This window comes from Pleurodeles waltl, chromosome 3_1, assembly GCF_031143425.1.
Source record: "Pleurodeles waltl isolate 20211129_DDA chromosome 3_1, aPleWal1.hap1.20221129, whole genome shotgun sequence".
NCBI lineage: Eukaryota > Metazoa > Chordata > Amphibia > Caudata > Salamandridae > Pleurodeles > Pleurodeles waltl.
The window spans coordinates 1,315,286,290-1,315,312,607 of NC_090440.1; the positions used below are offsets into that span (position 1 = coordinate 1,315,286,290).

At 47.3% G+C, this 26,318-nt stretch overlaps 1 protein-coding gene across 2 annotated transcripts in view; it reads left to right on the forward strand.

The window, feature by feature from the left end:
• The first annotated feature begins 1,826 nt into the window (after positions 1 to 1,826).
• Positions 1,827 to 26,318, forward strand: part of SEMA5B (semaphorin 5B) — a 715,815-nt gene continuing 691,323 nt past the window's right edge. Inside the window, exon 1 of one of the 2 annotated variants that reach the window (XM_069224666.1) lies at positions 1,827 to 2,304. The gene's annotated coding sequence lies outside the window, so the exon portion shown is untranslated. The remainder of the gene's footprint in view (positions 2,305 to 26,318) is intronic. The other variant, XM_069224667.1, reaches the window with a different exon arrangement.

A 26,318-nucleotide genomic window follows, 5' to 3' on the forward strand; every position in this document is an offset into this window, starting at 1 on the left:
TCTCTAGGAGGCCTTTCTCGAGGGTAGAATCAGTGAGTTCATATTCTTTAGGATTTCCCCAGTACTTATACCTTGATCGCATTTACAGACCATTAAACCTTAAAGGGGGTTAGAATAACATTCGTCCTGACACATAACGTCCCTCTACTCACCATTTTTTTTTTTTTTACTTTGGTAGTTACTAAGTACGGGCTGAAAGGGTCTAGTGTGGTGCGTTATTGAGGGTTACCCACAACGTACTATTTGCAGTTCTTTGGAGGCGGAGACCGTGAGCATGGAAGAAACGCAATGTAAAATTGTCCATGTTCAATGTGCAAAAGGCGGTCTTTAGCCCCCGCAGAGCTGCAGGTGGGAAGGGTCGGGCGTTGCTTGAAATGGAAATTTAGAACATGTACTCACCCTCCCAAAGTACCAGTGCTCTCTCATTAATAGTATTGCACTTCTGCTGAGAACTGCATGTACTTTCTCTTTCAAATTCAAGAAATGCAGGTTATGAATAACGGACAGTAGCTGCCCATTTAAAGCACTCTCTGGGGGAGTGAGATCCAGAAAGGATGCTGGGCGGCTGCTGGTGTTGCTTGGACCCTCTGGCGCCGGTGTGGGGGTTCTGGGCTGGAGAGCTGGTGCTACCTATGGTGGGAGGCGGGGCTTGTTCTGGCGACTAGAGAAAAGGTGTGCTTTAGGTGGGGGAAGAGAATGGTGACAGCAGCGCGGTTTCGGCAAGGAAGGCACAATGTATTCTATATCTGGGAGGCCATGGGGCGTGGCTACCATCGGTGCAACAGGTGCAGTAGCACGAGGGCCCACTCAACCGTGATAACTGCTGTATTTTACCACCCCGACATCAGACAAAGGGGCAATTTTTGTCTCGCTTGAACCACGGTCCGTGGCATTCCTGCCACGCTACTGGAGGAGCCTTCCTGATAGGAGGAGATGGTGGGGGTCGGTTGGGTGGAGCTGGTGGGCAGCTGGGCCAGCAAGAAAGGTAGAGCTGCGGAGGTGTGTTTGGTCTGGAAGGAAGAGCTAACAAGGGTTGAGGGAGACAAGGGTGCTTTTCAGGTGTTGTGGGAGAATGGGAGAAGAAGGTTTCTGATTTGGAGACATTGGGGGGGCTTTTAAGGGACGCGCGAGCATGGAAAACTGTCTATTCCATGGGAGAAGGGGGTTGCCGCTGCATAGCTTCCAAAAGTGTCCCTCCTCATTCGCAACACATTCAGGCGGTCCTGCCCTTTCCGCCTGCGGGAGGGTGCATTATGTTACTTGTAGTACCCAGTTTAGCATTGACGATATGAGCATAATAGGCGGCAAGTGCAGGGCTGCAGGCTGGCAGGGTAGCGCTGCTAGAGGTGTCACACACGACTGGGGCCACTTGCAGCTTTGCCAGGAGGAGAGGCGGAGGCGAGGAGCTGCTGCTGCAATGAAAAGACGGGGTGTGGTGCAAAGTAGGTGAGCTGGGAGAGGCGCTTGATGAACCGGTACTACCGTGAGCGTCCCATCAGGTGCGGAAGGGCGTAGCTACCATTTGGTGCAGCAGGTGCAGTGACACCGAAGCGCATTGCATCATAATACCCACCTCAACAGCAGTCAAGAGGGCCATATTCCTTGCTGGCGCCAGGTCTCATGACATAGTGGCTTCGCTACTGCAGGTGCATTCACTCGCCGGTGAGGAGCTAGCGAGGAGGAGCTTTATTTCAAAGAGTGGGGCTGGTACGGGCGGGGGTGTGTCAGGCATGGGATAAACTGCTGCAGCCGGCCAGGAGGGGGAGCTGCGCTCGTGGGGAGGAGGGGCCGCAGAAGAATTATTGCTGAATGGGAGGAGCTGGACCGGAGAAGGGAGGCCTTCCAGCCAGTGCTGCCGAAAGCAGAGGGCTGAGATTCCTAACTCAAGAGGCAGGTCGGGGCGGCGACAATGGGGGCCACTGACCGGGGGTGAGGAGACGCCAGCCACCCTCCGCTCCCCAACAGGCCATCCATCCTCTGAGGCAAACTGGACGCGCTCTGTGCGGCAGAGACCCTCCTCGCGGGCACCCGGGCTCTTCGAGGGTGCAGCAGGACCCTCCTTACTCTGCGGCAGGACACTACTGGCTGCAGCGGGACGGACACCTTCTGGCAGCTGGGGGTCCCTTCGTTGCGCAAGGGGGAGACTTTGCAGCCGGGAGCTCCTGGGGCTTTTTGACAGCGGGCTACAGTCTGTCCAGCACCACAAGGAATCACGGTCCGGCACAACTTAAAGTTTGGGGAACATTGGGATACCTTATGTCAAGTTCGGAGCATAACTAGCATCTGAGAGCACCTCCTAAAACAGTAAGTTCACTAAAACTTAAGTTTGTGCTCTGATTGTGTGTCTTACCTCAGGGGTGGCGTGCCCCCCACGGGTGATAGGAATGGCGTTTGTGGGTTCCTTTCCTAGGATTTTCCTGCTATAAGGGCTGAGCAGCCGGAGATCAAGTGCAGCACTGCAAGCGGCCAACTAACCAGCCTTAGTGCAAGTGCAGCACCATGTGCGGCTCAGCTAGCGGCGGTGAGAGTGTAGCGCCGCAAACTGTCAGACTGAGCACCGGCATCAAAAGTGCAGTACGATCCGAGCAGCAGTGCAAGTGCAGCGACGTGTGCAGCCGGCGGTGCAAGTTGAATACAAGCTGCAGCCAACTGAGGAGCCGGTAGTGCAAGAGAATCTCTGCGCTATAATGCCGCAGACATTCTAGTTCCCAAACAGATTGCTGCCGGCGATCTCTAACGCGTGTTTGTGTGTAAGGGGCAGGGGACTGTGTGCAAAGCTGGGACTACTTTAAGGTGAAGAAGTGGCTGTTTGTGCTGTGGGAGCTATGCATGTATAAAGTCATTGTGTTCATGATAGATGGGGCATTTCCGAAATTCCATGGTCGCTGCAAGAGTATGTATGTAAAGTGGGGACAGTAAGTAAAGTGGGGTGTCTGAAATGTGTGCTGGGTGTGGGTTCTATGAAGCGAGCAAAGACATGCAGAATGGGTGTAAAAGGGGTAGGGGTCTGCGCAGTGGGGTGATATATCTTCTAGGCAAACAATAAGAATGAAGGTTCCCTTGCTGTTAATACACGGGGTCGTGAAAAGTGTGAGGCAGACTACGGGAGACGCGTATTCCCCCTCCTTCTACCACATCTGCTTGCAGCTGGGTTAAAAAAAGAGGACCGGGTATGAACATACCTGGTATTTAGAAATTGTGAATAGACTCCTACCTCACTTCGTAATCCAGTTGGAAGCGGGGGCAAAAAAGGAAGCGTACATCTCTCAATTCAACCCACGTTACCCAGCATTTAAACATATCTCACATATCCTTGAATTCACTTGGAGTTGGGTACAGAAAACCCCGTGTTGAAAATAATTGGGAATGTATCCGAGGCCCCCTTATTTTGCTGGGTGGGGAGGGGGACGGACATGAGTTTGGGGGCATTCATGGGTATGTTTTTTCACATGGTAATTTCCTCTCTTTGTGGTGGTCGCTGGCCCATTAATTCTCCGCTCACGTCCCGGTGGAGATCAAACGCACAGAGGAGGCAGTCAGAGGCTGCACAGAGCCCTCGCTTACACTGCACCGGATTCTCACAAAGTTTACACCACCCACCAAAGCAGACCTGATATTTAAAAAGCACAGAACACCAGAACAAGGCAAAGGTCACTGTCACTTTGTGAACAGCTACATGTTTAATTTCGGAAGAGCAAATTAAATTGGTGTGTGTGGGTAGCGGGAGTGACTGAAACAATTCTAAACAAACCTAGACTTTTGAAATGTGTTTTCGAGCTGTTGTTTGCTGAGGGGCTGTGCTGGTGCGTTGCATGTGGCTGCTGTTTGTTGGCTGCAGATGTTAGGCACAGCTGGGTGTTTTAATTACAGCCCTTGCGGTTTCGGCTAAGTGGGCCTCGAGCGTGTGTGTTGTTACTCCCTCTTCAGGGCAGGCTGAGAGGGGCTTTGTTTTGATTGTGTGGAAGGAAGGGGGCAGATTTTGTCTCGTATAGCACGGGGTGACACAGGGGTTAATGCGAGAATGCTTCATCCTCAGTTTTGTTTGTTGTTGTTTGTCGCCAAGACGAGCCTTGGCCCTGCTGGGCCCACATCTGCCCCTCTGGGGTTTCAGTTACTGGGTGACGGAGAGGAGTGATGGGAGGGATAATCCAAGGGCGCGCGGTGGCAGTATGCGGGTTATTCACAGCAATACATATGATGTATTATGCGGTGAATGCCTAGGACAGAGACAGCAAAAGAAGGCACTGACGCAGAGCTAGCTTAGAGGAATCATATTTGGGTACTGGTGACAAGGCATTATAGGGTAATTATGAGGGGGCATGTTATGGCCGTAATGGTAGGGTCTCTAATATGGGCGTGTGGACATTGAGGATACAGTACAGGGGCACAGAGGGTACTGGGTTTAAAGGGTAGTGCGTGGGGATGGTGAGATCGAAAGACGGGGTGTAGTTTATTAAGGGACGTGGATTGCAGTGGCTGTAGAGTGAAGTGATAGCACTAACCGCGGAGCACATATTAGGGTCAGAATGTGGAGAACATAGTGAGACACGGGATGCCCGGAATTAAAAAGTACGGTGTTTGGGATGGACACTGCCTGGACTAGAGGTTTTCAGTACTAGGGAGGAAGGCGAGTAGAGGGTTTATTTAGGTGGTAGACCTTTCAAGATTTATAATGCTAGGCATTATTGGAGGCGGTATGTGTGATAGGAAGGGATGGGAGTCTGGTGATGGAAGGGATTATGCTATGTAGTGATGGGTTGCTGGTGAAAGCAGTGCACAGAGGATACATTATGTGGTACGTGCGATGGCGTGAGTTCAAGTGCTGAGAATCTCATGGTTCAGCTGCCAGAGTAAACAGCTCAGGGGGGCGGAGGGAGGCGGGCAAGTGCTGCCAAGGGATAGAGGGTTCGGTTTTGGGAGCAGGTGACTACGGGTATTAAAGGCACAGCATCTGAGGTGGATAGAAAGGGGAATTAGAGGTATAATACTGGGGGTAGGTGCTTTCAGAATTTGACTATACCTGGCACAGTGTTAAGCGGCACACAGTGACCGTGACGAGTAGGGGCAGATACCGTATGAGGATCCATTTAACGACATGAACAGGTTACATAATGTACCATAACCAGCGCTGCAAGAGTACGCCGTCAAGTGGCCTCTGACGTCAGATAGTGCCGACGGGAGGCAAGTTACGTGGTTGCGCCGCGGGCTTAACTTGATTAGACACACCTGGTACTGAGGGCCGCAAGGGGGTGAGGAGCAGATGATACAAGGCCTTTTGAGAAAGGGGCGGGCCGCACAGTATTTCACGTACAGCTGGTTCTTCGGTCAACAATGCCCCGGCAGGGCTGTGAGACGCACGCCACAGACTACTGGCCTGTATCCAGGCCACTGGGAAAGGACAGTTACACTGTCGTTTTTTAATTCTGGAAACCTGCTCATTTCACTTAATTACTGTAGCCACCTGCCTCCGTTTTAGAGGCATACTCTTCCCTTTTCTAGACATGTGTAGTGCTTCACAAAGCAATGCAGCCCCTGTTTTAGGGTACATATCCTCAGGGTATTGGATAATGTATGCATTTCTCTCTCTCTCTCTCTCTATATATATATATATATATATATATCATAATATCCTCTAATTCTCACCCCTCCAATAGTCACTTATTTGGTCAGCATGCACAGAGCAAATAATAACCATAAGAAAAAAATATTGGCGATTGAGGGTGAATGGTGTAGAAAGCATGAGCGTTCCTGAGAATGTGGTCACAACATCGTGCTGTCTACTCTGTTTTTAAGGCTGGCCTAGAGCGGCAGTGGGAGATCTATGTATGGAGAAAACCCTGGCGTGCCGCTTCTCTGTTTGACGGATATTAGGTGGAAGGTGAGCAGAGTCTGATACCAGCGGCCATAGTGCATTACAATGGGAACTGTGATCAGGAGTGCAGTGGGGGCTGGGTCCAAGGCGTGGTAAAAAGAATGGCTTTTCACCTTTAGGTAACTTCATATAAAATCAGGCACACCTTATATGAAAAATAAATGCACGTCCAACTAATCATTGAGAGATGCACTATTTTATGCGATGCACCCCACAGGACAGTTGGTTATACCCTTGCAGTACTGCTCTAAAAAAATACATCATTGTCTTCATGCTGCTTCCAAGCGGCTTTTACATTTGGAGATTAACAAGTTGTGCACATTTACATGTATTTCATGCAGCAGGTACTCTGGCAAGAAGGCTTGTTCCTTGTTTAGCTGCCTGTCTCTCCCTGGAATTCACAGCGCTGGAGTCTCTCTCTCATTCACTTCAGCAGAGGCGTCTTAACTTTAGGATGTAACTGTCAAGGGACTGTTGCCTTTTTTTTTTATTTAAAGGAGGGGAACTGTTTTGTCAAATTAAAAAAGAATGGGGCATGTAGTGCTTCCCAGATGCCCAATTCGACGTCTGTCGGCTATGAGCTTTGTGTTCAAGTGTGTAATAGGGTAAAGTACACGTTCCTTGGTTGGTCTAGAAGTCTGGTAGTATCTGAGTGAGCAGACCCTGGAGTGATAATTGTGTGTGTGCAGTGGCTGGGTAGGGTAATGTGTTAGTGTCTAGGTGGTGAACAGATGTGGTGTAATCTCGCGGTATGAGGGTGGTGTAGACTAACGTTTTTTTCCCTAGGTGAGGTGCAGAAGCTGTTCTGAGTTTTGTGTGCACAGTGGAGCTGGGTGAAGTGGGAGTTCCTCGGTTGACAAGTAGATCTTGGTGTGATTTATCAGTGTAATGGATGTGTAGTCTTTGGTGCAAGTTCCTTTACACCCCCATGTGTTTCAAGGCCTTTTTAAATATGTGAGACAACCAGCCTATGTGAAATTTTCAGGGATCCTTGCCAATTTTGTTCAGTGGTCAAAATTAGCATCTTTTTGCATTTTGCCACTGGTAACAAAGAAGAATTAGCCTGAGGCGTGAGTTATTCGGGAGGTGAACGGACTCTGGTGTAGATTGTGTTCAAACATGTCTCAAAGTTAGGTGTGAACATCAGGGGTGGTGATCAGGTTCTGGTCTTTCTGGTCTAGAGTCCAAATGTGAATTCCTGCAACGGTGAGGAGAACCTGATGTGTGCAGAGCGAAGTATGGGTCCCTTTTGTGGTGAGCAGACCCTGATGTGTGCTTTAGTCCAGACCTGAGAGTTCTCGCAGTAGTGAGTCAGTCCAGCTGTCTTTTTCTTTGTTTGCAAGGATTTTAAGGGGGTGGTGTGATTTACAGTGGGTTGTATGTGAACTCCGGTGACATGGTTGGGAGAGTCAATATGTAAATTAAAAAGGCGTACGTTCCTGGATGGGGAGGAAATCGCCGTTTCACATTGAACATTTATTTCGGATACATGTGTGGTCACTGAACAGAGAGCAGCCTCTGGTAGCCTTATCTTTAGATTGGTGTGTTAGTTTTGGGTTTGTCTTGCACATCAATCATGGCTGGAGCGAATCTCGGTACTGAGCCAGCACAACGTGTTGTATGTAGCGCGAGCTGCTCAGCGCTGGGTCTTTTTCACACTGTCTTCTTGACTATCTTATTATAGACGTGATTCGCAAAGGTTCAACAGCACCGCAGGTAGTTTCAGCACTGTTATAAGTATTACCTGCTGCCTTATTCAGGACCAGGTGTGGCTGGCGTCATTAATCACCTGAGGTGACAGACTAGTACCCCGTGTACTGTGACGGATTGGCTAAACTGTGTTCTGTGGTACTCAGGGAGCTGACAATATGGACTGTGCAGCCTGGGTACAAAAGTTGAAATCTTGGCTATGTGTGGTCCTGGGTAAAAGACGGTATTTGTTTGTCATGCAATAAAGCGTCACAGTGTTGTATTTTCACATGTCCAGTTACTTTCGCTGCTAGAAGAACAAGCAATCTTTTAGAAATGGTCCAACCAGCAGTTGTGAGTGGTGAATAGGACAGTCAGGCTGGTGGTTCAGCTCTGATTTAAGCTTGGTGGTATTACTCGCATCCTCCCGGGTGGTACATGGAGAGGGGCGAGGTCAATGCGTGGAGGGCAGAGGAAGCTACGTCGGTTTTCTTTAAAAGCCCCCGTTTGAGTGAAGCCTGTCAATGTCGGGGAGATACTGTAATCCCGGGCAGTCTAGGGCTGCAGGCAGCCTGCCTCAGGGTCGTGCCCTTTGTCTGCTGCCCCACCTCCCCGTGCGGGGTGTGTGTAATCAGCGGAGTTGGCCTCGGGTGACCCCGGGCTACCAGCCCAGGAATGCGTGGGGGCAGGGGAAGGTGAGAGGCCCAAGACTGCTCTCCGAGTAACCACCACCGCAGGCAGCAGTGGGGTGTGGAAGTCCAGCAGCATGCGGACTGCCTGCTGCAAGGTGGGCCCGTCACTCTCGCCTCCGACTCGCAGCTGGAGGGGCGGCCTTCCTGAACCTGGGTGTTTCAGGCCGCATTCTCGAAACAAAGTGCGTCTGGCTGCTCGGGTACCAACCTCCACACACCTCCTTTGTGTGGCGTGAGCATTTGCCCGTGTGTCGGGGAGGGTTAACTTCAGGGGTCTTTTTAATGAGGTTGGCGCCGTTCGCGCCTGGTGCACTAGCTAAATAAACCGAAAAAGAGTTATCTTGATGAAATACCATTGGCACAAAAGACAAATTGTGGAACGTGTAAGCGTTTTATTGGCATCAAATTGCGACATGTGCACCACTAGACTAGCGGGGCTGTTTTTTTTCTAAACATAACTGCTCTGTGATGTTTAACAGTCTATGGGATACACAAAAAAGCATATGCGCTGGGAGTAGTGGGAGGACCCCCAAAATAACTATGCTGGTGTTCAGAAGATGAGCGAGCGGTTGTGATGCCTTTATATTTTGTTTTTGTCTTGTCACATTTGCGTTCAAACACAGGCGTCAAATGTTAGGCTTTGTCTTTTGAGAAATAGGTGTTTATTCTTTTGACATGCAGATTAGTGTTTACTTCTCTTTCTCTCCAACTGAAAGGATTGTATAACGTGAACTATGTACCAATCTTGCTGGGGTACAGGGTGTGTGGGGGAAAAAAAGGCTACAAGATGCCAGTTTTTTCTTAATACACAAATAATTTAAATACCTATAAATGAACAGTACAGATTTAAAAATATATCCGCAGTTAGGAAAGCACAAATGAAGCACTTTTGTAATTCTGAAGGGTGATGGAAACAAAGATTTTAATAGGTTCAAAACAAATCCGGGTATTTAACTCGGTGATGCCAAAAGATAAATATTCGATGAGGCTTTATTTCCACACATTATCATTTGTGTATAGTTCTATATTCTAAAACTGCACGTCTGTGCGGATTTGGGGACCGTTTCAATGGAAAATGTGCTGTGTGTGAATAACGCTGCGCCGCCACACCATGCTTAACTAATGTATTTGTGACAGTGGGCTCGAAAATGCACCACCAGGCCCATACCACACTCCTGCTGAATGGAGGTGATTTATTCGCTACAGTTGATCTTTGTGTCACACTTGGGTTTTTTCACAATCCTTGTGAGTTCAGCGATGTCGCATTGATGGCAGCTCCCCCACTCTGAAAATTATTCCACTACCATTGCATAAAAACAGAGTACTTTGAACAGTTTCCAAAAAGTTTGTTGAGTAACCGTATCATCTCCCTAAGGGTATTTATTTCGGGTTAAAATCCCGTCATAAAAAAATCCATTACTAGTTCTGAGGCGACTAGGGGCTAAACTGTATTGGATAATATGGGTGTAGCTTTCTGCTGCTAGTGACTTGCTCGAATGCTTCCCCCAGTTTAGCGGCAGACACCTCCTTTGGAGCTTCTGTTATGGAAAGTGAAGCAGCAATCAAAAGAAACGTGAATATATCATGCTAGCCGTTGCCGACCTCTTGTTCTAAGAAAGGAAAGCCTTGTGTGGGGGCTGGGGTGGCTGAACGTAGAAGGGACATGCTCTGTGGTCGGTGTATTGTTCTGTGTCTCGCTTTTTGCAATTATGAGAAAAGGGTGTTTTGCTGTGTGCTGCCTAGGTTTATCGTACTGTCTATGTCGGACACGACAAAAGCCACCCCCACATTAGAAACGGCATCAAGCTGGACCCCTCCCCCCCCCCCCCCCCCCCTACCATACAGGTGCAGGTCCAGGGAGGGCGCGTTGTTCTTCACACCCCCGTTTCATTTTCCAAGTGTACTTACAGACCTTACTGCCATCTATTCTAATGCCTTGTGAACTGGGTAGCAGCCTCCACGGAGACGGCACTCCCTTATTTTATAAAGTCATTTGAAATGAGCGTCCCATTGAGAACAAAGACCTGCTCTGGAGGGGGTGCGCCTGAATTATGCTGTTGACTTTTCAACCATTGGGGGGCAGCATTGAACAAAAGCTTGCTTGGAAAAGTGCGTTCGGATGCACGTAGCAGGAGACATTTTTGTCTTGAGATTGAAAATTAAAAATAGTGTAGCTGTCAACTCGATGTGTTGCTCACACCCCGCCCCTACCCATTGATAGTTCCTAGAGGTTCCTGGTGCCTGATAGTTTGGGCTGCAAAATGCTTTCTTTGTTATAGGAACAGGAAATATGTGGAAATCCCAGCTTCTGGGGTGAATTCTCTCGCTAAAGAACTGAAGGGTGGAGTGAAGTGGTCTGTCTGGAATTCGAGTTAAGATCTCTCAAGAATATGATTAATAGTTCCGGCATAGTGTGCTGCATGTGCCTGGGATTTGGGTTGAAAACTTGACCTGCTGTGATGGATGGCACGGGAGCATGTTCAGATATGTGGTAACCTAGACCATCATAAGGACAGGCAGTATTGATAAAGCGCCCTCCGTAGTTCAGTAGCAGCTGGTTCAGTGGCTCCGGGGCTGATACCATTGATGGTCCCATTGAACCCTGTAATTGAATAGTTTACCTCCCCAACATAAGTCAAATTAGTTATCTCCTTTACTTGCACCAGGGCCCATGGCATCCTTAGACCTACCTTTGATTGGGTCTCTTTGTCCTGATGGATTAATCCTTTTAGAATATTTCGTTGTACCTCCAAAGCCCTCGTAACAGATCTTATTACCATCCAATGGCTTGGACCTAATGTATGAATCTTGGGTTGCACAGTCTTCATTCATTCATTAAACCCACGGAACCGAATAGGGTGTTATTGTATTGTTCCCTATGGATTTTAGGGCTTGTGTTACTGTGCGCAACGGGGAAGGGGTCGCATCAAGAATTTGCTTGCGGTCATATTCAAATATTTACCGTAAAGAAGCATGCTAACTGTTTTGTATTGAGAAGCGAGATAAATATTGGATTTCCCGATAAAGCACGCGGACGCTCCGGGCTCCTTTCTTTGTCAGTTGAATGCATAGTGTACTTTTTGCGCCGTACGCTTCAATGTGACAACGCATTTCAATGTCGGTGTCGGTAATGGCAGTGGGGCAAATGGACTGCTGTGCTCACAAAAGAGCTCGCGAAGATGGATGAGAGCGTCACCGCAGAGAACCTTTTTGCCGCGGACGTCTATCACCCGCACAGAATTGGGTGACCACGGTCGGCAAATAAACCCCAGGACATTGGCTGCTTTTCCATTAGCTCATCGCATGTCCTGCTGTGGAATAGCCCAACACTGAGCGCCAAAACATACACAAGCGGTATTCTTAAAAAAAAAAACGCAAAAAACAAAAGAAAAGCACATGTAAGACAAATGGCTAGTCCGTGACAGATGGATATGTTGTTGAGGCTGACTTGAAGCTGGTGGATGAAGAAAATGTTCTGAGTTGTGCTAGAAGGCAGTTCCATGGACCACTGGAGGCCTTGGGGCCTCCCACACCCATGAGCAATTCCACCTTCCAGCCGGCAGGGGCGTCGTGAACCTCCACTTAACGTCTATTGATGGGGTTCCTTATAGGCCTTTTCAGTCTGCAACTGGGCAAAGGCTCATTAACACTTAAAGGAAGAAAGAAACGTGGGATAATTGAAAAGGAAAAGAAGGTTGAAGGAAAGTGAAAAAGTTAGGAAGAGTGATAGGACGGATAGGTGTGTGGGTGAATGAGTGGATGATGAATGGATAGGTGGTTGGATGTATAAAAGGATGAGAGTAAATGGAAATTAAAGAGTGGATGGACGAATGAAAGGATGGCATTGTAAATGGAAATCTGAGTTGATGGATGGTAAAAATGATCAATTGGATGAAAGGCTTTATTGATGAATGTATGTCAAAAGATGAATGCAAGGATGGTTTTGGATGGATGCATGCATAGATGGTGGATATGTGGATGGATGAAATGGTGAACGATTGAATGATGGATGAAAGAATGAATGATAATGTAAAGGTGAAACAGTGGATGTCAGCAGGTAGATACAAGGGTGAAAGGATGAATGGATAGATGCTTCGATGGAAGAGACAAGGGAACTCCTCTAGGGAAGGTTGGGCTCACTTTCGCTTATGTGCTGCAATCAGAGCTAGGGTTCTAAGAGGGGGTATCCTCAGTTTCTGGCTACTCCCTTGCTCACCAATGATCCCATGGAGCAACTGGGAGCAGTACAGCTTGCCAGTTAGATTTAGTGTTAGGCCCAGCTTGACAGTTCAACTGTCTGAAGACCTATTGTTCCATGTTTTTACAAAATACATAGAGTGGGATTTGGCTCCAGCCCAGAGAACTATGACCCTCTCACATCACTATATTGGTGGTTGGTGTATCAGTCCTACAGAGTGCAGTGTATTTGGACACCTTTTCACATTTCAGAAGTATACTGAAATATCAAATTCTTTATCCGATATCCAAAGACAGACTTGCACATGGTTGGGTCCCAACTGAGGTGGCATGGTGGCGAAAAAAATGATGGCTTGGGATGTGGCCTTAGCTATTGTCAGTGGCTGAGATTAATTCAAGCATTCCTGCTCTAGGTGTGCCAGGTATGCCCAGATATAGGTTCTAGGCTGACTGCTACTAGAACCAAGCTGTACCTGGCTGAAGAGCCCTTAACTAAGCTTAAACTGGTCCTAGATTGCTTGTATTCCCGTTTAGGGAGGACCTGTTCTGGCTGTTATGGCTGGACTGTTCCCTTGAGGAGTAGGGTCAAGACTGATTTGCATATGGCTGGGTCCAAACTGAGGTGTCATGGTGGGTGGAAAACAATGGATTGTGATTCAGCCCAGAGGGATTGCCAGTGGCTGAGATTAATTCAAACATTCCAGCCATCACCTTGTTCTTTTTGTGTTTTTACATCAGACTTTCACTGAACTTACTAGCAAACAAGCAGTAAATAGTACCAGCTTTCTTAGTTTCCTTATTGGTTGGGCCAATCTCAGCATTCTATACAAAATGCTGCTGAAGGTGACTGAGCATTGGTAGACGAGCACAGCTTAAATGACTCTAACAATATCAAATATATTTATCTAGCGAATAATAATACTAATAGAATGCTACCTTTAAAAAATCCCCAAAAGGCCTCTTAGTTGAGAGGCATGCCCTACCCTTACATTATAAACCATGTGATGTATACTGCATCCATTGTTCCTACATTCTTTGGTTCTATAATTGCTTCTTCACTGAAATCGCTATATGTATATTTCAGTTTTCTTTATTTACATGCACAGGGTACACCAGAAAACCTCTTGGTGCTTTGGAACACAGATCAGAACTATGCAAACATATCTCACTTTCCCGATCCACCATGTAATCTACACTGTAAATTATACAAGTGCTATATATTCTTGGGCTGTATTAATATTCTGAACTTGTATTACTCCAGTTATCTCGGTTAAGCACTTTGACACCTATTGTGGTCTTGTTCGCAGCAAACACACCCACCAAGTATTTATAAATAAATAAAGAAATTGAAAAGCGACTCTGGATATTACAACTGCCGCCCGGGTTTCCCACACATTAAACAAGGCGCCAGAGCCGCCACACCTGCTATCGAACCAGTAAATGGCGCAAGGCAGTAGTTGGCATCATGAATATTTATGCTGGCACACATTTGAGTTAGATTCATGTTGGCGTGTGTGTGCTCCGCGGTGCATGCGGTGCTAATTGAGGGAGTGCGGTAGGCTAAACCTCCCGCCCTAGGGCCCTTCGTAGGAATGCTGGGAAAACGTCTGTGTCTGGGCCCTGTTGTGTCTGTCATGTCACAGCTGCCGTTAAAGTTAGCTGTAACATTTTGCATCTTTAACTCTGAATATATTGTGAGAACAGTGTGCTCGAGGGTTCAAGCATGTGACAAACTCGCAGCCAATCGCGTCCTCCAGCCGCCAACAATAGGTGTTCATGGCGGAGCGTTGTCAATGTGTCCCTGGCTGATGGCTGTCCTTTGTTCTAGTGCTGAATGGACGCTTAGACAGTCAGCGACCCAGTTTCTGAGCAGGGCAGGCTTTGTTATTTTGACGACACAATCCATTTTTTTCTACTGTAATCCCACTTAATTGCCAGTGTTGAGCTAGGATATGACACAGTTTTCTTCCAAATAGTCTGACTAGAGGCAGACCAGACCTTCTAAAATCCTGCGGAAACGTTGAACGTCTGCAGGGGGGAAAAAGCAACAGTGAAGGCGAATGTTCCTATTCCAAGAGTAAACGCCAAAAGCAATGAAACAAGTTACATGAAACTGCAGTCTGTGTTTTGATTTCTTTTAACATTCCTGAGTGTTTGGAAAGTAAGCTAATTTAAATGTGTGGGCCTCAGTCTCGCACGTGCGTCTTTTTCCTCCACACTCCACCTCCGTTTTGTGCGTCTTGTGACCAAGGGCTGTGTTCCCATTGCATAGTTTAGTTTAGTTTTTAGTTTTTTGGATTTATAGAGCGCATAGTTACCAAGGGCATCCCAGCGCTAACAACAGCAGAAGTTACGTATAGGAGGAAAAGGAGTGAGTTAGTCGCAGAAAAGAATGGTTTTAAGTTTTTTTTCTGAAGAGTCGCTCTGAAGATTCATGGCGGAGCTCCGAGGGAAGAGCATTCCAGAGACGGGCGGCCTTACTAGAGAAGGAATTACTATCCCAGGCTCTCTTGGACCGGAAAATATGAACGTTCCCGAAGAGAGGAAGACCGTAGGCTCCTAGATTGGCTATATAGGAAAATCCATTTTCTTAAGAAAATTGGACCCCTACCATGTAGGGCCCTGTAAACAATGCAAAGTGATTTAAAGTAGATCCGCTCCTTAATAGGGAGCCAGTGGAGAGTTGAGATAGCCGGTTTAGCAGAAGAATATTTTGGTAATTGAATAAGAAGCCAGGCTGCTGCATTTTGCACTCTCTGCAGCTTCTTTATTACGTAAAGCGGGGAGCTAAGAAACAGAGAGTTCCCGTAGTCAAGTTGGGAAAGAATTAAAGTTTGAATACGAATTCTTCTGGCCATGGAAGGAAGAAGAATAAGAATCTTCCTGAAAGCTCGTAGGAGACCAAAACAAGTGGAGGAGACTTTATTGGCTTGAAATCCATGGTAAGCCGAGGATCGAGCCATACGCCAAGACTCTTAACATGTGTTTTGGGAGGTGGAAGGTTGTTAAAAGTATCTGAAAATGATGAGAGAGGAGAAGCAGGGTGGCCATTGCCTAGGACCATAACTTCTGACTTCCCGTCGTTAAATTTAAGTTTGGATTTAATCATCCAATCACTGATATCCCTCATACAGGAAGAGAGATTAGCAACAGACAAATCTCCAAAGCTGGAGAGGGACACCACTAATTGAGTGTCGTCTGCATAAGTGACCAATGAGAGGTTGTGGGGAGCAATCACTTTAGCTAACAGGGACAGATAAACATTAAAAAGAGTAGGACTCAGAGAAGAACCCTGGGGGACTCCACAGGTCAATGGGAGAATATTAGAGGAAAAAGGTGCGGTCAAGAACTTGAAATTATCTACCTTTGAGAAAAGAGGAGAGCCAGGACAGAGAAGGTCCCCTTATCCCTATTTCTGAGAGTCTGCAACAAAGAAGATCGTGATCGACCGTGTCGAAGGCTGCACTCGGATCGAGTAAAATAATAGCCACGTGAGTCCCCTGATCCAAAAGCTGACGAACCGACTCAGTTACAGTGAGAAGGGCTGACTCGGTGCTATGCAAGGCTCTAAAGCCCATTCGGGAGGGATGTAGGAGCTCATGGCTCTCGAGATAGCAGGTTAGTTGAGAATTGACATGCTTCTCCAGGATCTTGGCGGCAATAGGGAGGAGGGCAATGGGTCTGTAGTTTTCTGGTAGAGTAGGGTCAAGTTTGGGTTTCTTCAAAAGAGGCTTAATAACAGCATGTTTAAAGGACTGAGGGAGGGAACCAGAAGATAGAGAATAATTCAAAATTTTAGTAAGCGGAGGGACAATAATATCCGATACCCGTAGAAGAACAGAAGGAGGGGCAGGGTCCAAGGGAGAGCCAGATTTAATTTTGGACAAAGTCGGCAGTTATCACATCAGTAAGAGGGGTAAAAGTGGTTAATGAGACTCCTTCAGAGAGAGGATCCAGGGCCTGGCAAATTGGGAGCAGTTTTGATGGAGTGGGGAACCCAGAGTATATACTGGTGATTTTATTCTGAAAATATGAAGCCAGTATATTACTGTGGGTGACAGAAGCCTCAGTCATAGAGGCAGACGTAGGAGGTGTGGTGAGTTCTTTAAAAATTTGAAAGATTTCTTTTTGGGGGCAGGAGGAGTTTTCTATTTTTGCACCGTAATAGGTGGACTGGGCAATTTTGATATTGTGGTGGTATACTCTGATAAATTGTCTATAAATATCTGTAGCAGAGAGACTGTAGTTTTTTTTCGCCACAGCCTCTCTAGCTTTTTGCAGTTCTTCCTAAGTTCAAGAAGGAAGGGAGAAAACCAGGGTTTGGGTTTATGAGAAGATTTTTTTTGCTCTAGGTTTGATAGGCAAAATGGCATTCAGGGAGGACGAAAACCATTTGTCAAATGAGTCTGCCGATTCTGGAACGAGAGGGTTATCGGTTGTACAAAGGGCCCGAAGGGCACTACGCCATTCCTCCGGGGTCAATTTCGACCAAATACGCCCAGACGTTAGAGGACTAGAGGCTAGAGGCATACACCTCTCCATTTCCCACCTACTTTGTAATGATGCCAGGGCAGCTGCATTGTCTGCCCCTACGAACCACCCACCTTGTATGTTCAAGCCCATCCCCCTCCTGTGTAGGACCCTAGATAAGTGGCTAGCAGCTCGTGCTTGCCAAACTCAGACAGACTAGAGCTGGACTGATCATTCTGTCACTAGGGCATTTTCCCACTAGATGGTAGGCTATAGGGCTGTGTCCGAGCAGGGTGGGCAGCCATGACCCAACCATACACCCATGGCACCTTTCAAGTCACGGCCTCCTGTAGTGGGACTGGTTTGCTCATTTTTGCCAGAGTTTATTTTGGTTTCCAGTCCGGCCCTGCACATGACAACAGAGGCCTAGTGTATGACTGGGTGGCCTGAGTCGGCAGCTTCCTGATAATGCCTCACTGTGCTGGTGCCCAATACTTAGCTCCTCAGCAGAGCACCCATCACAGCCCATTACTGCTGGTGCTATCACTGCCAAGACCTTCTTTCTTTGGTCTCAGCCATTCCTCCACCGTTTATGCTACTTCACGGTTTCCCTCTGGAAGTTTAGGCTGAAGGAGAACATCTGAGTTCGATTTCTAAAGGGCACACAATCTGCGAGTAATTGTGAGCATTTCTAAAATATGTCTGAATTCAAGAAGTCTGTTCTATTTATTTACACAACAGTCTGCCCGCATATATGAATTGTCTCTAAGTATGTCTCTTAGAAGGTTGATGCGATTTGTGGTGCTAATAATGTCACAAGGTTCTTTTGCCCACTGCAAGAACGACCATGCATGCTTTGAAGCCCGTTTTTAAGGTTCATTTTCTACGGGTGCCCTTTGGAAAAAATGTAATGCCTTTTGTTAATAATTCGAGTAACTTGCAAGCTACTAAAGGTGTTCAACATATGTCTTGTTGTTTGACAACCAGAGACAGCTGAGAACGAAGATAAGCAAACAATAAGTAGGAAGAAACTAACTTCTCTCCCACAAAACCAGTCGCACTTTAGGGAGGTATGGGAAAACTAGGCTTTATTTATCTAAATGATGGTTAACATTGCTGAAATACTGTACATTTACTCGAGGGAGAGCAGAAATGCCCTAGGGTAGCTGAGCTTCACGACCGACCCTCCGAGCTACAGTGGGTTGTGCGTCTCAGTTTAAAAAAAAATTAAGGAAGAGTTCTTCTTTTTCCACGAATGTCTTCAAAATAGATGTTTCACCACCAAGCTCTACAAGTTGTTACCGCTGCCTAGTGGGAAGTGACTAAAGCCAGTGAAGTCAGAGGTCACCACACAGGAGTACCAACGGCATTCCAGTCTCTAACCATAATATCAAAACACATGGGCTGATATTGTTTTATAGACCACAAGTCGGACACTGCAATGTCTTCTATTTTCGTTTAGTAAGGTGGCCAGTAGAGATTACACTTTCAGGCAGCAGCCTTACCTTGCTGTATGGAGAGCCGGTCCTGTTCCTGCCCATGTCTCTTGTGTCTGTCTCTGTAGGCACTGGAAGCGTGGGTGCGGGAGGTGTTGCACACACCCAAAATAACCATGCTGCATTCACACCATGCTTTAGTCATATATTTGGGTGAGATGTGCTCCAAAATGCCCCATCGGCTACTTAATAAACCCTTACCCCCTCCTGTCGCTTGAGCATGGCTTTTGCTAGACTTGGCCTTTGTGTGCCACTTGGATTTTTCACAATCCCCATGAGTTCAGTGAGGTAACATCGATAGTAGTCTCTGAAAATTGTTTCAACACCAGTGTCGGTCACTGTCCTTGAGTTGGTGATTGTGTTTCTGTCCCAGGGTCTGCGTGGTGTCTCGCTTTTTTATGCAAAATGTCCCTCAGTGTGTGTGTCCCTTTTGTTAGCGTGAAGGCACCTAGTCGCCCACATTGGTGTTCTTGATTTATAACCTCCCATTCTGTGTTAAAGTAATTCTTTGCCCCACTCACGTGTCTGTACAAAGCTGCCTCCCCTACTGTCCATACTTCTCTGCCTCCCCCATTGTCTGTACTCCTCTGCCTCCCCCATTGTCTGTACTTTTCTGCCTTCCCTGGTGTCTATACTACTTTCTCTGCCTCCCGCCCATGTTCCTCTTTTTTGTCTCGGATGTGAATTGGAGGTAGCCCAGCTGGCTCTCACCAAATAGATTCTTGCAGACACTGATGAGGACTATAGGCTAATCTGACTATATGCCTAAGGGGATAGGGAGACCTGAGGACATAGCAGTTCATGTGCCTAGATGACCTGCCACATAGACCTATCTTACAGTGTGCAGATGCCACACCATATGAGAGTGTTGTACTAGAGAATGCTGCACAATAGGTTTTATAACCCAATCAGCTGTCTTAAAAGAGACATTCTGATGCCCTTATTGGTGATTATTGAACATACAGGGCAGGGTAAAAGAACAAGTTGACATCTTTCTTTATTGATTGCCTTAATATTACACTATCATTGGTACTAATGCCTCAAAGCAGGGGCCGTCATTAGTATTGGGCTCCCGAGACCGAAGTGCACCTTTACAGACCTCCTTCTGTGGTTACTGCCTGGTATGCAATACACCCTGTATGTGTCAGTGATAATAAATCGGACTTTGCTGCATGAAACTGGGACAGACAAAGGAGTGGTAGTCCTTGTCATAAGACTTGGGCATTGAACATGTCTACCAACCAGGAGGGCGCAAGTGCAAGTAATGAAGCCCTCTGGCCTTATGCCCTTGCACACTCCAATCAAGCACATACAGCACAATGTTATATCATGTTACGTGTATTTGTATAGCACACAACTCACTCACCAGGATATCCTGGTTTTAAAGCACAGGTGGGGGACCGCATCGATACCCACAAACAAAAAACAGTTCACACTGGTTTTCCCTCTATGATCCACTGCTTAGAGCAACATACTTTATGTTCACAGTAAACAAATCAGACTGAAACCTTCCTGCGATAGAGAATATAACAATTCCCAGGCCGTATTTATTCACAACCATATAAACACGACATAAAAAACATCATCATATGTACAGTATTTCTTTTCATCCTTAAATTTCCATAATTATTTACAATATGCATCTCAAATCTTAAAAAGGAGTCATGGTTGTCCACCCACCAGGCACCTGTGGCATCGTCTGTAAACTGGGGGCAGTGTTCCCCCCAAAACCAATTACGCTTCACAAGGCGAGACTCACCTGCCCCCTCAAGATAGAGGGGGCGCGGGCCAGCATGAAAACTGTCCCCCAATCCAACCATGCCAGAGCCAACCCTAAGCAAGGGATCCCCCCTGGCACCCAATGGGAATGATACTGGGCAATCGGGCCATACCTTGGTCCCCTGGCGCAGTCTCATCCCCCCAAATAAAAAAATTCCAGGGCCATGTAATGGAGTACCGTGGGGGGAGCTATGGACATTCACAGTAGCGTTCGTCCCAAGCCCCTTTCCTAAACCCACAGCACCGCCACCCTGGTTTGAGCCAAAAAGCTCATGATACCGTCTTGAGTTCGCCTGCACTAGTATTCTTGATGCCAAGGTTATCCACCTGTTTTGTGCCAAAACATGACTCCTTCCCTCCTAAGGCCTTCCTAATCCTGCTATTCTTTGGGGATGGGTGGGCGGGAAAGAATTCCTCCAGTCCTCTGGAGGAGTGCGTCGATCGTCAGGGGCAGCCCAGGGTCAAGAAAACAACCTGACCCTAGAGGGACTTGAGTCCCCCTTTTAACTAACTCGGGCTGCCCCTGCCGATTACCTGGGAGCCCCCACCACACCCCCTCCAGCCAATCGGCTCACCCCTCGGGGTGAGCGTGATTTTTAAAAAAAATTCGCGGCAGCCACAGTTGGGCTGCCGGCCGAAACCGGTCCGATCCGGCCCGCACCTGTATTGGGGGCGCGCTATGCCGTGGTGCGCGCCCTCTGCCCAGGAGCTGTACTGAGCCAACCAGGGTTGAGGGTCGGTGAAGAGTCAGGTCTTCAGTTTCTTGTGGAAGTCAAGATTTGAGGAGGAGTCTCTGATGTGCAGGAGCTAGTTGTCCCAGGCTTTAGGAGTGAAGTACGAGAAGGCACGACTGGTTCTGCGTATACAGTGGGTGTATGTAAGTAGGAATCCATCTGAGCGGGGGTGTCTGGCATGTCTGTGGAAGTCTGTGTAGTTGCTGAGGTGCATGGGCCCCAACTGAATAAGACCTGAACTACTAATCCGAGATGAAGAGCAAAACACAACATCCATAACATGTCACACTTTATTCACTGCGATGGAAACCTCTGAAACATATTGTAAAGTCGAAATGCTGTCAAAAGAACCACAAGGCCGCACTAATAAGAAAGTGTGAGCTTTACATATTCCAAACACACGCTTCCTTTGCAGGGGCGTAGCTTCAGGGGGGTGTGGTGGGTGTTAGACCCCCTAACAAATTTATTTTGTGATAAATAGGTGGGTGCAGGTGCTTTCAGTTGGGTATGGTGAGGTGTCTGTCGGACTTCACCAGGAATTTTCACACACACACAGACAAAAACGCACACACACTCTCCCTCTTTCTGTTTGGAAAAGACTTCAAAAATGCTGGTTAGTTCACTAAATAAAGTGCTTTCTCTCACTTAGTACCCCTTCCAATACACACTCCTCTTCCTTTCCACTGCCCCTTAAGCACCTTTTGTGCGCCCTACTTGTTATATAAGGTATTTTGACATCGTGTGCCAGCGTGGTTGTCGGGAAATTTGAAGCCAACATCTCCCTCCCCGCTAGTCATAGTGATCGGACATACTGACCGGTTTACCGGCCCCTGTTCCTTGCCTCTGGGGTAAGACCAGGAGCCTACAAACCGTCGGGAGACAGTGTGTGTTTTTTGTTGTTGCAAGAAACTAGTTGAAATGTGTATTTACTGTGATCCTGCCTGCCCTACATCTGCGTAGACTGCCGTGCTTTCAAATGACTCCGGACTACTTGTTGGAAATGGCAGAGGATTCCGCGCACTTGGCGCCATCCATGAGTTGTGCCAGACCAGCTCAGATGCATTTATTTCCCGCGTGTACAGTGTAACACCCAATTTCCTAACTCGCACAGTGAGGGATTATTTCATCGAAGTGACTATTCCACAGAGCGCATTTGTGTTTATTTTTTTCGCAGTGCGGCTCTCCAGTAATCTGCTCCTGTGACCTGAATGTCTAGCCAACACTGTAGAACAAATACTGGTTATTAACTTTAGAGTTCTTGCATTCACAGTGCATCACAGTTAATCCGTTTTTCTTTGCGTTACCAGTGCACGCGGGGTCACCACATATTGTGTGTGTGCAAACTTGTCTTTTTTAGTTCACTTTTTTAATTCAAATTCAATTACTGTAAAACTAATCCTTTGTATTCCCAAAACCGTGGAGTTCTATTTATCAAAAACTGTATCTTCGTCTTCTGATGCCCAATTACAAGGTTGAGAGAAATTGAAAAGAGGCTGAGCGTTTGATTCTCAAGGCTTGTTCTCAAAGTATTGTTTTAGTCCTGTCATGGGTGTGAGTTGAGTTAAAATGTTTAGGCCAGATTTACAAACCATTTTCCATTTTATTTTACTTCAGATTTTTGGTCTGTATTACTGCTGAATTTCCAGAAATAATATATGCTTATTTTTTTTTTGTAATTGCATTTACATAGCGCTTACTACCCCTGCCGAGGCAGAAGAGCTGTATGCCGGGCAGCATTCTGTACCAGAGCACAAGGGCGGTGGTTAATCCAGTGGCATTGGGATTAGTCATGTGCGCTGGAGGAGCCCATTTATGTGTTTGCTCCAGTTTCTTTGTGGTAAATTAAATTGATACCGTGAGATGTGATCATTAGTATTGGGTGGGGGGGCGGGGTATTTGATTTTAGCCAAATGATTGGTGGGATTAACTGAGATTATGCATTGTTAGATTGCAGAGGTAGGATTTCAAAGAAGCAGAGGTTCTGATCCATGAAACAAGATGTGGGCATTTTGGTGAAATACAGTGATGGAAAATAATGTAAACGTGCCTGGGACTTGCAGAGGATGGAAACAGTTATTAGAAAGAAGTCAAGGAGAGGCAACATTTGTGCGTTTTAAATGAAGGACCATTTAGTTCATGCAGGGTTTTACAAATCTAGTGGAAGCTTTTTGATATTGCATGTAGTCTGAGGATGCTATACTGAAGAAAGAACCGACTTTATTTACATGTGATATACTCTCTCCTTTATGTACTTTTGAGCGGCACTATAACAGGGGTCTTCAAACTGGGGGGGCCTCAAGTGATACCAGGGTGGGGGCACCAGGCTCTGGCCAAAAGAAGGATTATGCACATAACAGTGCTTTGTTTTAAGCAGAAAACAATTTGTTGCATTTTTAAAAAGGTAAGAGAACTTAACTGTGATGTTTAACCTCTTTGTTGCGGGCGTCGGCCACTGGCCGACGCCCACACACCCTCCCTGGTGCGGGTCATGACCAGTGGCCAACACCAGGAAGGGTGCACCCGAGGATTTATTATTTTTTTTTAAACACCCCCCGGGAGACACGGAAGCTTCCGTGTCTCCCCCCGCCCCCCCACCCGCCCCTTTGTGACGTCAGCGCGCCGGACGTTGCAAAGGTGTTTTCCCCATCAAAGCAGGAAGCAGCCTTGCGGCCGCTTCCTGCTTTGATGGGGAAAACGGCCTTTCCCACGTTCGGGAAGGCCTCGTAAGAAAGGGGAGACACTCCCCTTTCTTACGAGGCCTTCCTGAAAGTGTTTCCTGGCCCCCGGTCGCAGCTGTGCTGCGATCGGGGGCCAGGAAACACTTTCAGGTTTCCTGGCCCCTCGATTGCAGCACAGCTGCGATCGGGGGCCAGAAACAGTTTGAGAAGGCCTGGTAAGAAAGGGGAGAGTCTCCCCTTTCTTACGAGGCCTTTTCAAAGTGTTTCCTGGCCCCCGATCGCAGCACAGCTGCGATCGGGGGCCAGGAAACACCACTAGACGCCAGGGATTTCACTCTGGGGGGGCGGCCCCCTCGGAAAACGGGCCGCCCCCCCGGGGGCATAATTAATAAAAAAAAAAAAGGTAGGCGATCGCACCCCCCCCCCCCCGGGGATTGTTTAAAAAAAAAAAATACAAAATAAATAAAATGACAGGGGGTCGCCCGTGGGCAGGGTGACCCCCTGTGGGGGCAATTTTTTTTTTTAGATGTTGTAGGGTTTCCCTGGGGGCCATTTTGGCCCCCAAGGAAACCATACAACAACTAAAAAAAAAAGATCTATATATAGATCTATATTTATATATCTATGTAGATAGATATATCTATGTACATGGATATATCTATAGATATATCTATGTACATAGATATATATATATATATATATATATATAGAGGTAGATCTATATATACCAAAGAGATTTATAAAGTGTGCTACTCACCTGTGAGGGTCTCAAGGCGCTTGGGGGGGGGGGCGGGGGGAGGGAAAGGGGCTGGGAGGTTCACTGTTCGAAAAGCCAGGTTTTGAGGCCCTTCCTGAAAAGAAGTAGGTTTTGGGTCTTGCGAAGGTGGGTTGTGAGGGCGTTCCAGGTTTTGGGTGCAAGGTAGGAGAAGGATCTGCCCCCGGTGGTGGTGTGTTTGATGCGGGGGACAGAGGTGAGAGAGAGGTCAGCTGAGCGGACGTTTCGTGTGGGGGTGTGGAAGGTGACTCTCGTTGAGGTAGGCAGGGCCTGTGTTGTGGAGTGATTTGTGTGCGAGGATGAGGATCTTGAAGGTGATCCTTTTGTCAATGGGGAGCCAGTGGAGGGATTTGAGGTGTGGAGAGATGTGTTCGTGTCGGCGGAGGTCGAGGATGAGTCGTGCTGCTGAGTTCTAGATGCGTGTAGTTTGCGCTTGAGTTTTAGAGTGGTGCCGGCGTAGAGGGCGTTTCCGTAATCAAGCCTGCTGCTGATGTGTGCGTGAGTGACAGTTTTTCTGGTCTCTGTGGGGATCCATTTGAATGTTTTTCAGTATACGGAGTGTGTTGAAGCATGAGGAGGTGAGAGCGTTGATTTGTTGGGTCATCGAGAGGGAGGAGTCTAGGATGATGCTGAGGTTGCGTGCGTGGTTGGCGGGGGTGGGTGCAGGGCCTAGCGTGGTGGGCCACCATGAGGGGTCCCAGGTGTTTTTGTGTGGGCCAAAGAGGATTATTTCGGTTTTGCTTGAGTTGAGTTTCAGGTGATTGGCTGTCATATATATATCACTTTTGTCAATATGTGTGTGGTTTCCCTGGGGGGAAAAGGGTCCGACTTGTCTAGTGGCAGTTTTAGTGCCATAAAGAAGCGCAGAAGGTTTATATGCCTACTGCAAAGAGCAAATCTGTATTTTATGTAAATAGCTGAGTACATTAGCAAAGTCTAAGGAGAGATGAAGGGCACTTTTGCTGGGTGGTAATGAGGGAATCCGAGGAGGAGGGAGTGGGAGCACCAATAATGATTGTTGGACTGGGCGCAGGAGGTGCTAAAGACTGTGACGAATGGTATGTGACAAGGTGTTTTTTGAGTGTCTTGAAAGTACGTGCTGATTGAGGGAAGAAGCGCAGGTAAGGTGGCCTCTACTGTTGCACGTATCTCACACACCATCGATTTTGTGACTGTCTACGTAGGCTTGTGTTTTAGAGCAACAGTTTAGCCAATAGCAGAGATGGCATCTTGATGGATGACTGCTGCCTGCACTCGGGTTATAGAGGACCGCTCTGACATAGGATCAGAGACTGAGACATCAGATACTGAGACAGCATCTGAGGGATAGGACAATGGCGCAGACTCTGGGAGTGATTTTTCAGTCCGAGGAGTCCCATTCGATAACTCCTCTTCCAGTACATTATGAGGGAGGTGATGAGGACAGTCCTGCTGTCCCTTCGCAAGCTGTTTGTGCAACTGGGTAATAGTGGGTTAGGCCAACCCAGAGAGCAGGTGAATGCGGCGGCAAGCAGAGAGAGCGTGCTCTCTTGGGAGCTCCCCAATTTAGTTCAGCCCCAAATTCCACCACCCAAATCATATTGTGGAGACATCAAAATTATCCATGGCAAAACAAACTGGTTTTGTAAGGCAGGCACCTGTGTTTTTGGTCCTGGATTCGGCGGCCATATAGAGAAACACACTAAACCCAAACATTTCTGGAAACTAGACATTTGGGGGAGTCCACAGAGGTGTGACTTGTGTGGCTTCCCCAAAGTTTTCTTACCCAGAATACCCTGCAAAGCTGAAATGTTGAAAAAAAACTCTATTTTTCTCACATTTCTGTCACACAAACTACAGGAATATGCTGGGATCCACAATATTCCTACCACCCAGTGACTCCTCACCTGTCCTGATAAAAACACTACCCCACTTGAGTGCCTACACCTAGTGTCTG